Source organism: Dipteris shenzhenensis, chromosome 5, assembly GCF_047967505.1.
Source record: "Dipteris shenzhenensis isolate YYH24624 ecotype China chromosome 5, Dip_SZ_1.0, whole genome shotgun sequence".
NCBI lineage: Eukaryota > Viridiplantae > Streptophyta > Polypodiopsida > Gleicheniales > Dipteridaceae > Dipteris > Dipteris shenzhenensis.
This window is the reverse complement of record NC_141600.1, coordinates 16,489,130-16,501,318: the sequence shown is the minus strand read 5'-3', so window position 1 is coordinate 16,501,318 and position 12,189 is coordinate 16,489,130. Positions and strand designations below refer to the sequence as shown.

Here is a 12,189-nt window from a genome sequence, read left to right as displayed (position 1 = left end):
CTGTCCAATTCCTTCGTAAATTCATAGCTATTTCAATTGACTAACATGATTTAGTGCCCGTATCTCCTTTCCCCTTGCATTTACACAAACCACATTAGTAGACCAAAGCATTCTCATGCCACTTTTTTTACTAACTCTAACCAAAATAACAAATTGTTTCTTGTGTTTCATCTTGCTCTCTCTCAACCATCACTAAGTCTACTTGCATTTGTCAAGAACTCAATGCAAGAGGGCCCCCTAGCATCTCCACCATTGCCATTACCAATGGCAATATATTTGCATTTGTGAATTACTCGATTCAATCAACCTCTTGTAAGGTAGAAATAGGTTTGTCCAAGCCCAAAAGTCTAGGATGTAATCCCACTTTTCAAATCCCTTAATGTAATTAATATACCCCACCTTTCTCAACACAAACATTGATATGAAGCTCAACAATTAAAAAAATTTGCACTCTGGTTGCGTGAAAGAAATAGCATAGTAGCATAATTATGTAGCCGTGAGACCCTAGCAATCTTTTGAAATTATCCTTCTTGGGTGAATAAATTAAACTCTTCAACCGTGAACAGGGAAAAACCTGACTTCCAAAGGAAAGCTCTACGCAAAAATTCAAAGCGTGAAAAAAAAGCAAGCCAAGTCCTGCATTGCAACACGAAAATTCAGCCAACTCAAACTCAAATCCTTAAAGACGACATTAGCCAAACTCAAAGTGCTTACGTTTTCATTCTTGAGGATTTGCCAACAAGATATGCATGCTTCTTGCGAGTAAAATAAACTGGTTGAATTAACATTGACTACAACGAGCCCAATCTTCGAGGCCATAGATGACATTACCTCCTTTGTGCCACTTTCCAGCGATCAAGGAAACCAAACTCAGACGGAACAGAAAACGTAGGAGTACTAGGGCTGGAATAACAAGCCGAAACAAAAACTGGCACAGGACAGTAACCAATAACGCCCAGAACATAGGGTAAACTGGAAAAGCGCGAACCACACTAGGCCTAATCGTCAATACCCATGTCAGCCAAACAATGCAACTACTGGACAAGGGCCTCAGAGATCTTGGTGGTTTGTCTCATCAGATGGAGCATGCCATCAAGAGTAGCAAATATGTTTGACATCACAGGCCCCTCGGCTATAGAATGATGTATTTTGAGAACGCAGAGCACGTCAGAAGACGCGTGAGGAGGAGGAAAGCAAGAACTACAAATGAACGTCGCAAGCGAGGAAAGCGAGTGATCACCATATTGAGAAAACGGGAAAAGGAACGTGATTCAAGAGCCCTAACCCTAACCCTAACCCACCCTTCAATCTAACAAAGAGCCCAAGAGACCTTCCCTGTTTGTGGCCCTCCTACGACCCGGCTCCCATAACTCAATGGCCATGTGGTGAATAGAGCGTGAAAACCCCTGTATTAACCATGTCCAAAGCCCATATTGCCCGTTCCGTGTTCAAATCCTCACGTTCTTGATTCGATCGAGTGAAAAGCAGTAGCCTCAGCGAGAGCCTCGCACTCCCCCGCCTTAGTTGGGAAGGTAGCGGGTCGGTTTCGACTAAGAATAGCAGGCAATTTAGCAGGTCCCCCGTGGAACCTCGAAAAAAAATAGGGTTCACTAGATCCATAGGTAAACTTTAATATAGAAGGGATGCCATTTAATGTCAACAATGTTTGATTGGTGTAGCGGCTAAAGGTGTCAGTCCACACAGGTTCCATCACGAACTAGAACGCTTTGTGTAAAGTTTTTTAGCTGGCCATGGAAGTGGGTGGCCTTCATATGCCGGACACTAATTGTGTGTGCCAGTGGGCGCAATGTGGGAAGGTCCTTCCTCCTATTGGACCACCTAGCTGGAAGGCACCTGTTCCTCCTATTGGGCCAACTAGCTTGATGGCGCCCCTTCACCTTACCTTTTTGGAGAGTGGCCACCAGGTGGTGTGAACCCGGCCTAAGGGTCTATGGGAATTGGGAAGTTTTATTCCACCTTTTTTCATTTTATTATGGCTTCTTTTTTCGTTAATCTATGTTTAATGTGTAATCTTCTTCTTCTATCTCATGTCACACATATCTCGAATGCCAAAGAAGATCTAGGAGACAAAAAATGGATGTTTCTAGCTTTCCATCATCTTCCCTCCACTACAATCTCCTTCGAATTTTGCTTCAAATTTCATTTGCACACAAAGAATCCGACTTCTACTTCAGTCTCTCTATAAGCTTTCTTGTTCTTTTTGAAGACTTGCGCACCTCTTCTTGGGAAGCTTTGAGCACCTTTTCAAATGTTCTTCCATAGAAGGGGAGCTACTCTAGCATAGGCGACCATCTAGAGCATATACCTTTTGCCTTTACCAATATACACATCCTGTAGCCGACCATGGCAGAACCTAGTGTGGCTTTGGTGGAATTAGTAAGAACCCAAATATATTTAGTCTTGTTGAAACAACTCCCACTATGTTTAGCAAGTGTGCCCTCCCCTTCCCTACTCACATGTTTGAGATATTTGCTTGACTTTTGAGGATTTTCAAGCATTGAAATTTGAGGCTTTTGCTCTGATGGATTCTTCTAGATGCTTGGATAATAAAGATTTTAGTGGAGCCCTACCAAACAAGCTTGCCTGCTAACACCTCATCTTTAGAACTCATGTATGAGGATCTTTGACACATTTTTATCAAATGGAGTTTGGATAGTTTACACAATGATCCCAAAGCCGAGTGATGAGCAAAACGAGCAGCTATACATTCCAAATGAAATTCTCTATCAGGATCCCAACCTATGATAGACTTAGCAAGTGTACACTAGGTTTGTGGCATTCTACAAAGCTCTTTATAATTCTTGTATGGTTAAGGAAAGTGAAGGTTGTTCCCTTTTTCTTTGGTTGGCTTCCATCACTTATGCAGACAGTTGGACTCCTCCACCATCATGTAAACATGTCTACTCAGTGGGGCATTCTTATTCTCCTTACATAGATGTTTCTTGCAACTATCTAAACCTCAATAAAGCAGGGTCATAGTGGTCCACCATCTTGCTCATTTGTATTGAGTTAGATTGACTTTGTTAAGGAGGTCATTTGTCTTTTAAGTGACTTCTATATATTAAGCTAGCTTAGCCTTCAAGTGACCTTTTGTGTTTATGGTTTGTATTTGGTCAAGATGACTTTGAGAAGGAAGCCATTAGTGTTTGAAATGACTTTTAAATGTTAAGCTAGCTTAGTCTTCTTGCTATCCATGAAGATCCCCTTCTTGATAGGATGATAAGCCATGTCCATCCAATAGCGATAGTGCTCTCCTATGCCCTCCCTTGATGCACCTTGCAAACTTGTTGTCTTGCCTCTCAAGCTTCCCTCCCTCAATAGAGCACTGTTAAAGATAGTGTAAATTGCACTATCCACATAGGGCATAGGGGCAAACCCTAACCCTAACCCTAACCCTAACCCTAACCCTAACCCTAAGGGGTTCACATGTATATCTTCATGTTCATTGTTAATACACTTAGTGTATAGGTAGCTATATCGTGTGCACTCCTCTCTCTCTCCCTCTCTCACTTTTGCTATCATGGCATCAGAGCGGATGGTGCTCCACTCCCTTCGTGAGTGTCAAGCCCTCCTTCCGTGAGGCATCTTCCATCAAGAGAGATTTCTGTTCAAGAGAGAGTGAAGCCCTTGCTTCATCAAGGCCCGCAAGTCCTTGCTTCCATCAAGGCACAAGCCCTCTCATTGAGGCATCTTCACAATTTCTTCAGCTCTCCATGTAGAGCTTTTCCTCATCTTCAACTTGAGGTAGAAAGCTTCCAATTTCGAGTTTTGGAGCTTAAGTTATGTTCTTTTTAGTGTTCCTCCTTTCTTGAGTTCTCTTGTGAGGATCATGGACATTTTCTGTAAGGGTTCTTTGAGAGATTTCTTCAGACAAAGAGAGATTCAGCTTCTTTGACTGAAAACACTTGCAAGCTAGTACCTCTATTGGAGACTCCAACCAAAGCCTCATGGCAAGCAACTCAGCCAACATTCGGCCACCTATAACAGGTTCCTTGCACCATAATTATAGCATCAACAAGGGTAGCAAGGCAAGCACAAACGACCAATCTCCTAGGGATTCAACAACTAGAATCTATGGCCAACCATAAATTAAAAAGGAGTGCAGCAAGAGCAGCAACAAACTCCGACACTTTGGGGCAGTTTGCAACAGCAATGGCATGCCCTCCTTTGTAGACTGGAGGGAGAAGGGAGCTGTGACACATGTTAAAGACCAATTTAGTGCAGAAGTTGTCTGGCCTTCTCTACAGCGGGTGCCCATGCCGTTGCCACTGGTGAACTCGTGATCCTTTCGAGCTGGAGCTGGTCAGCTGCTCTCACCTATGCCTACGGCCAAAGCAACGAACGCTACATGGCTCTCCTTCAACAAGCTACAGCAACCATCAATAGCTCCTTCACGGCATCAAAGGCTCCCACCCAGCCTCAATGAGTGCTCAAGTAGTGCGAGCGGCTTCTTCAGCTGATAACAACAACCTCCAGTGATACTCATGCATCCAACGAGCTCAACCCACCAGCTCTGCCAATGGTCTCCTTCAACAACCATGCTACACGTACAACGAGCTTTCAACAATGCTCGGCTCCACTTAGTGAACCTCCGCTCTAGCCATCGACGATGGCACTAAAGCAAGTGACTATGCTCACAAGCGGCTGACTACCTATCATCTTAGAAGCCCGGAGACTCCAGCCACGCATACAAACTTAAGTGCCTCTCTAGCCGACTCCTCCCAACAAGAGCAAGACTAGTGACAGCAGCCCGCACGGCAACCTGCATCGCTTGGACATGCTTCACCTCCCGGTGGCTCCAACATCGATTCGATAGCCAAAGTGGTAGTCAAGAGCTTCAAGCGGCATATCAGCTCCTCCTCGCAGCGTGCATGCAATGGGCACCTATGATCAACCATTGCCATGAGCTTCACATCACCATAGCCGCCACAAACATGATTAGTAAACGCCACAAACCTTAGACCTAAGGTTTGGCAAAATTCCACGTGTAAGGTTCAACTTGGGTTAGGTCACTGTGACCCTGGGTTTGAACAGTGGTCAAATTAGTCATAGCTTCCACGTCATTTTGACACGTGGCACATGCCACATCATCTGCAGTTCAGTGTCACCTCAGCAGTAAGTCAACTGCCACTTCAGTGCCAACTCAGCATGACACTTGGCAGTCTCAGTCTAGGCACAGTTGCCTCTTCATAGGCACATTTGTAATTAACATGTGACCACACATTGCCACATCATCACATGTGCGACCTCATTTTTTCTACCCTTCTTTGGATAAAGTATTGTGCAGATTTCAAATGCCCATAACTTTTGTTCCAGGTGGAATTTGGAGGTGATCCAAAAAGCAAAAATGATCGCCAGCTCACACTTTGCATGTTGAGCACATTAGATTTGCCATTTGGCATTTCCACAAGTCTGCATTTTTTATTCCTCTTCATCAGAACCACCTCCTGATCCTTTGCAGCATACCCAACACTTAAAATGAATGAAGATAAAATTCATTTGCTGTTTTTTGCACATGTAGTCTAAATGTACTAGCACTGCTATAGAGGAGATCCAGCTCCACCAAGCCAAGTCAGCCATTACCACATTACTAGATTAGTTCCCACCGGTGTCAGTCCATGTGGTTCTATCATCGGTATTCACTTTCACACATCTGACACTAGTTCAATTCTCTTGGCATTTGGCACTTCATCACTCAGTGTGACACTTGGCAGTGGTCTTCCTCTTGGATTTAGGATTATTGCACCTTTGCACGCACACATGCCACCCATGTAAAGGCACGCATTGTTGACTATTTTTGGCATTGGTCCTTGCACGCATACACATCAGCCTTATACAGCCTCTTGGCTACTCTCGACACATAGTTGTCATCACTTTACTACAGGCTTGATCCTTGGCACACACAGCAGTTCTCACATGACTTGGTTTTAACAGTTTAGCATAAGCCCCCCAATGGTAACTCTCACACAGTGTTCTCATGGGTAGACACTCTCGCCAATACACTGTAAAGAATAAGGGAGAGAGATAGGAGACTCAAGTTCAGCTTTCTTCACAACACACAAAAGAGAGAGGACACAAGGTTGGGGGGTGAAGCCTTTCTTCACTTTTGCACACAACAACAATACAATAGAAGAGGGAAATACCCTATATGTCAAACCCTAGAATACGTGGTTCATATGTGAACCCAAACCAAAAACATACGTGGTAGTCTAACTACACCACGAGTACAACTAACATAGGCGGTGACATAAATGATAGTCATCCAGGAGATATATCGGGGGTAGAGCTTGATATCTCAACACTCCCCCTCAAGCTCAAATCCATCTCACGTACACCAAGCAAGCTCCTAAATCTGCGAAGCTTCTCGGTACCCAATGCCTTCGTAAAAATATCAGCCACCTGCTCCTCAGTGCTGACATAGACAAGATCAATCTCACCAGCTAGAACCTTCTCTCTCACAAAGTGATAATGCACCTCAATGTGCTTCGTTCTAGCATGATAAACTGGGTTATTAGCAAGCATGATGCTGCTAATGTTGTCACAATGAATGACAACTGCTGCATGAATTGACTGTCCCATATCTGCAAGTAGCTTCCGTAACCAAGCTACCTCACATGCAGCCATTGCTGCACCCCTGTACTCAGCCTCTGTGCTCGACAAGGCAACTGTTGGCTGCTTCTTGCTGCTCCAACTGATGGCACCACTCCCAAGGGAAAACATAAAACCACTAGTAGATCTCCTGTCTGAGACACTACCAGCCCAGTCAGCATCTGTGTATCCATGTACCTGTAATGCACACCCAGCTTCATAAAACAGTCCATAATGCAATGTGGACTTCACATACCGCAGTATGCGCCTAGCCGCATCCAAATGTGGCTTCCTCGGTGCCTGCATAAACTGACTCACCAGCCCCACAGCATAGCTCAAATCTGGTCTGGTTATAGTCATGTAAATCAAGCTACCTACTATGCGCCTGTACATAGTAATATCTTCAAGAAGCTCACCTGTCTCTGCATTGAGCTTCACATTCTGCTCCAATGGAACAGAGATAGGCTTACAGCCTGTCATCCCATATTTGGACAGCATGTCCAAACCGTATTGCCTTTGCAACAGCCATATCCCACTCGGGGATCTAATAACCTCAATGCCCAAGAAGTAACGCAGCTCTCCCAAATCCTTCATCTCAAATTTTTGCTTCAACAGCAGCTTCACTTCATTAATGTCTGCATCACTATCACCTGTAATAATCAAGTCATCAACATAGATGACTACAAGCACAATCCCTCTGTTTGTCCTTTTCACATAAAGTGAAAAATCTGAATTGGAAATCTGAAATCCAATAGTGACAAGATATTGTCCTATCTTGTCTGACCATGCCCTCGGCGCCTGTTTTAAGCCATACAAGGCTTTGCGCAACCTGCATACAAAATCGGGGTGTGAATTATCCTCATAACCTTCTGGCTGCATCATATAAACCTCTTCCTGCAAATCACCATGCAAGAAGGCATTTTTCACATCCATCTGATGCAAAGACCATCCCTTTGCAGCAGCCATAGCAATTACTGCTCTCACGGTTGCCATCCTTGCAACTGGGCTGAAAGTTTCCTCATAGTCAATTCCATATGTCTGCGCAAAACCTTTGGCAACCAATCTTGCCTTGTACCTGCTAACAGACCCATCAGCATTGTGCTTTACTTTGTAAACCCACTTGCAGCCAATAGCCTTCTTATCATGAGGCAAAGGCATTAAATCCCAAGTGTGGTTTGCATCCAAGGCAGCCATCTCTTCATCCATAGCTGCTTCCCAATTTTTATGCCCTACTGCATCCTCAAAACATGTGGGCTCTGGCTCCTCTAGAACCTTGACCATATAAGCATAGTGATGTGCTGTATACCCATCATATCTCAGCCTGTCAACTGGATACTTAATACGAGTGGACCTCCGTACAACTGGATCAGTTGCAGGAGTCTTTAAATCATGCCTGCTTTTCCTTGCACCAGGTGTAACAACAGAAGGAATCCCAAGTTCCTCATCAAGGCTCATTTCAGAGCCGCTTGACTCTCCATCAACATGAGAGCTACCAGCAGACACATCAAACACTGGAGCATGGTCTACTTTTTCTTTTCCCTTATGTGATACCTGCACAACACTATCAGGGCTGCCATGTGACGATTCACTAGATCTCAATCTCCCTGTCCATGCATTAGATCCACTAGTAGAGGACTTTCTGGGTCCACTCAAGGCTTGAGATTGCTGCTCTGCATTTATTGCAGCATTCCCATTTCCTACATCTGCATCTCCTACCATAACCGTTGGTGCATACCAGCTGCTCATTTCATCAAAAACAACATCTCTCCTCACTTGCATTTTGCGGGTGGAAGGGTTATAACAGCGATACCCTTTCTGGTGCAGAGCATATCCAATAAAGATGCATTTTTCTGCCTTTGGATCCAGCTTTGTTCTCTTCTCATCAGGAACATGAACATAAGCTATGCAACCAAATACCTTCAAGTGAGAAATATCTGGTTTTTGGCCTGTATACATTTCTTCAGGCGTCATGCCATGGACAGCTGCAGTGGGGGTTCTGTTCATAATATAAACAGCAGTTGCTACTGCTTCAGCCCAAAAATAATCAGGCATGTTTTTCTCATTTAGGATCGCCTGTCCTACTTCTGCAATATGCCTGTTCTTCCTTTCTGCAACCCCATTCTGCTGAGGGGTAGACCTGCATGAGTACTTCCTTTGAATTCCCTGTTCTTTCAGATATTCACAAAATTCTTCTGAAAAGTACTCTCCCCCTCCATCAGATCTTAGCACTTTAATATGCACACCTTTCTCTTTTTCAACGATGGCCTTAAAAGCCTTGAAATGGCTGAACACTTCACTTTTGTGCTTCATAAAATAAATCCACACCTTCCTAGTGTAGTCATCAATAAACGTCACATAATAATGGCATCCACCAATAGAAGCAGCTTTGGTTGTCCAAACATCTGAATGGATCACTTCCAAAGGTCTTCTGCTCACCTTAGCATTTTTGGGAAATGTATGTCTGGCTTGCTTACCCATTTGGCATGCTTCACATACCTTTTGCATTCCCTCAACTCTGAATTTAGGCAAACCTGCAACAATGTTTTTCGTTTGCATAGATTTCAGCCTTTGTATATTCACGTGCCCAATGCGCTTGTGCCATATCTCAATATCTGCAATGACACCTCTCCCATGCGCAAACATAGCAGCTTTCACCTCAGGCATATCAACATCCAAGGTGAACATTCTGCCATTTTTGTTGCCTTTCGCAACCAAGCGGCATTTTTTTTTCAAGTCCTCAACAAAGCATCCATCAGGATTAAATCTAACCTGCAGACCTTGCTCAACCATCTGGCCAACTGAAACCAGGTTCTTAGTGATTTTTGGAACATGAAGTGCATCTGCCAAGTACTTCGTTTTGCCATCCTGCATAGCCAATGGCACTTTACCAACCTGCGTAATTGGGTGCGCAGTATCATCACCTGTTTCAACATAACCTGGCTTATCCAAATTTCTAACATCATGAAACCACTCACCATGACTGGTCATGTGGTTAGAGGCACCTGAATCAACATACCAAACATCATTGTAAGCTGCAGCATCTCCTGACATGGAGTTAACCATATGCTGCATCACAAAAAGGTGCTCATTTCTGTCGTCACCATGCCCACTTGATGATGCATAGTTGCTTTGCTGCAACTTCCCACTTTTGATGTCATTCTGCTTTTTATAGCATGTATTCTCCTTGTGTCCAGGCTTTCCACAATAATAGCATTCTGTGCTGCTATTTACTTGCTGGTTCCTTTGCCATGAACCACGGCCTCTTTGGCTCCCCCTGCCTCTAGAACTACCACGTCCTCCTCCGTAGGACTGGTTTTCCTGTTGTTGCTGTTGGTTCTGATTTCCTGCACGGCCACCAAAACGGCCTCTTCCTCTACCTCTGCCTCTACCTGTATTCGAGTAGAAAGCAGTCTCTTGAGAAGTTGAGGTGGCTGAACCACCATTCCTTTGCTCTTCACTCAGCAAGAGAGCAATAAGTTCCTGAAAATCAGGAAATGTTTCACGGACTCCAATGGATGTCCGAAACTGTGCATAATCTTTCCCAAGACCATTCAAGGTCACGGACACTAAGTCCTCATCATCAACAGGTGCTCCAATGGAGGCAAGAGAATCTGCAAGGCCTTTCACCTTCAAGGAATACTCATTTATATTCAGATTTTTCCTTTGCACATTGTGCAACTCCTGCTTTAGCTGCATCTTTCGTGCTTTGGTATTTGTGCTATACAGCTTCACCAATGTATCCCATGCCTCCTTAGGTGTCTCTAGATCCTGTATATGCACAACCATAGAATCTGAAATGCTAACAGACAGCCAATACAGGCATTTTCTGGCTTTTTCATGCCATTCTTTAAAGGCCTTCAATTCAGCAGGAGTGGGAGCAGCACCCAAAATTGGTTCTGCAGTTTCACCACTGATGTACTCCCAAACTCCCTTTCCCATAAGGAAGTTTGTCACCCTGAACTTCCATGCTTGGAAGTTGTTCTTGTCAAGCTTCTCACTGACAATGGTAGATAGATTCTCAGACATTTTACAAATCACGAATTGCAACAGCAACGTGTAAACACAGCAAATGCCTCACAAGGGCAACTAGCAAAACTTCTGCAAAAAGCCTCACAGGGGCAGATCTGCAACACTGACGAAAGTGGTATTTCACCACATAGTCACTTCCTAGTGACGATTTTGCATCAACAGGCAATAGGCATGAATCTGCAACTCCCAATATCTCTGCACACAGGCATACGATGCAATTTCTGTGGCACCTTTCCACCGACTAGCCGCGCAGTGGTCGCACAGTGAAAAACAGGGCCTTTTTCTGAGTGCCTGCGAAGAACTTCCGCCTTCAAAACGGGCCCCGAAACGACCTCAAATCAAAAAAATAAAGTCACCAAGGGCTTCGAGCATATACTGCGCTCTCGCCACACCGCGAAGGGCCTCTCAATCTGAAACAGTGCACTCCTGCACTTCTGGCTGTGCTACCTGCAGAGGTTTGCTCCCAAACTCGAAATAGGAAAGCAACACTGGTCCTCTTACCAGGACACCACAAACTTGGCTTGCTTTCTTGAGCTCCTTACCACGAACAAGGCTCTGATACCATGTAAAGAATAAGGGAGAGAGATAGGAGACTCAAGTTCAGCTTTCTTCACAACACACAAAAGAGAGAGGACACAAGGTTGGGGGGTGAAGCCTTTCTTCACTTTTGCACACAACAACAATACAATAGAAGAGGGAAATACCCTATATGTCAAACCCTAGAATACGTGGTTCATATGTGAACCCAAACCAAAAACATACGTGGTAGTCTAACTACACCACGAGTACAACTAACATAGGCGGTGACATAAATGATAGTCATCCAGGAGATATATCGGGGGTAGAGCTTGATATCTCAACATACACGAGTAAGCCTCTTGCACAGAGCACTAGACCATCTTCATCATGGAGCTATCCACATCACACAATTGATGATACACCATTCATGACTCTGGACGAGATCCGTGAGTGGAAAGAGAACCTTCTTCAACCATTTCTTGCCACAGGGTATGTACCAATGTATGATGCCGACTCGAGCCTCATTGGCCTTGATAGATCAAATGCACAATCTTCAGAGGTTAGCATGGATCAGTCGTTTCTGATCATGCACATTCCTCGATAAGCCCTCAGCATGAGGCACACTTCTTGGTAAGCCCTCAGCATGAGGCACATTTGGCAGTAAGCCCTCATCATGAGGCATATTTGATGGTAAGTCCTCAGTATGAGGTAGTCTCATCTACATTAGCACAGTCAGATTCATGCATGAATTAGCATTTGGCACCACATATGCCTCAGGGACATCTTATGAATTTTCAGTTGTATTTTAGGCTTCTAGGCCTTTATACTATTAGCTCCTTTTCGACGAGCCTATGATAGCTGCTACATCCCATGCCGATGGATGTTTAGCTATGCACACATCAAACGACCTCCATCTATTGACAGTTGAGCATATAGGTTGGACAGGTTGCCATACCTTGTCATTTGTACGGGCCTCTTATTCAGTAGAGCAGTGTATCATACCTACACCTTCAGCCCTAGATTTTCAGCCCC

The 12,189-nt window shown here is 44.3% G+C and overlaps 1 non-coding gene across 1 annotated transcript; it reads right to left on the bottom strand.

Moving 5' to 3' along the window:
- Positions 1-1,046: 1,046 nt before the first annotated feature.
- Positions 1,047-1,126, bottom strand: LOC147901679 (small nucleolar RNA SNORD24). The gene has a single exon (XR_015541061.1). It is a non-coding gene; the product is annotated as a small nucleolar RNA SNORD24 (small nucleolar RNA).
- Between the last annotated feature and the right edge of the window lie 11,063 nt (positions 1,127-12,189).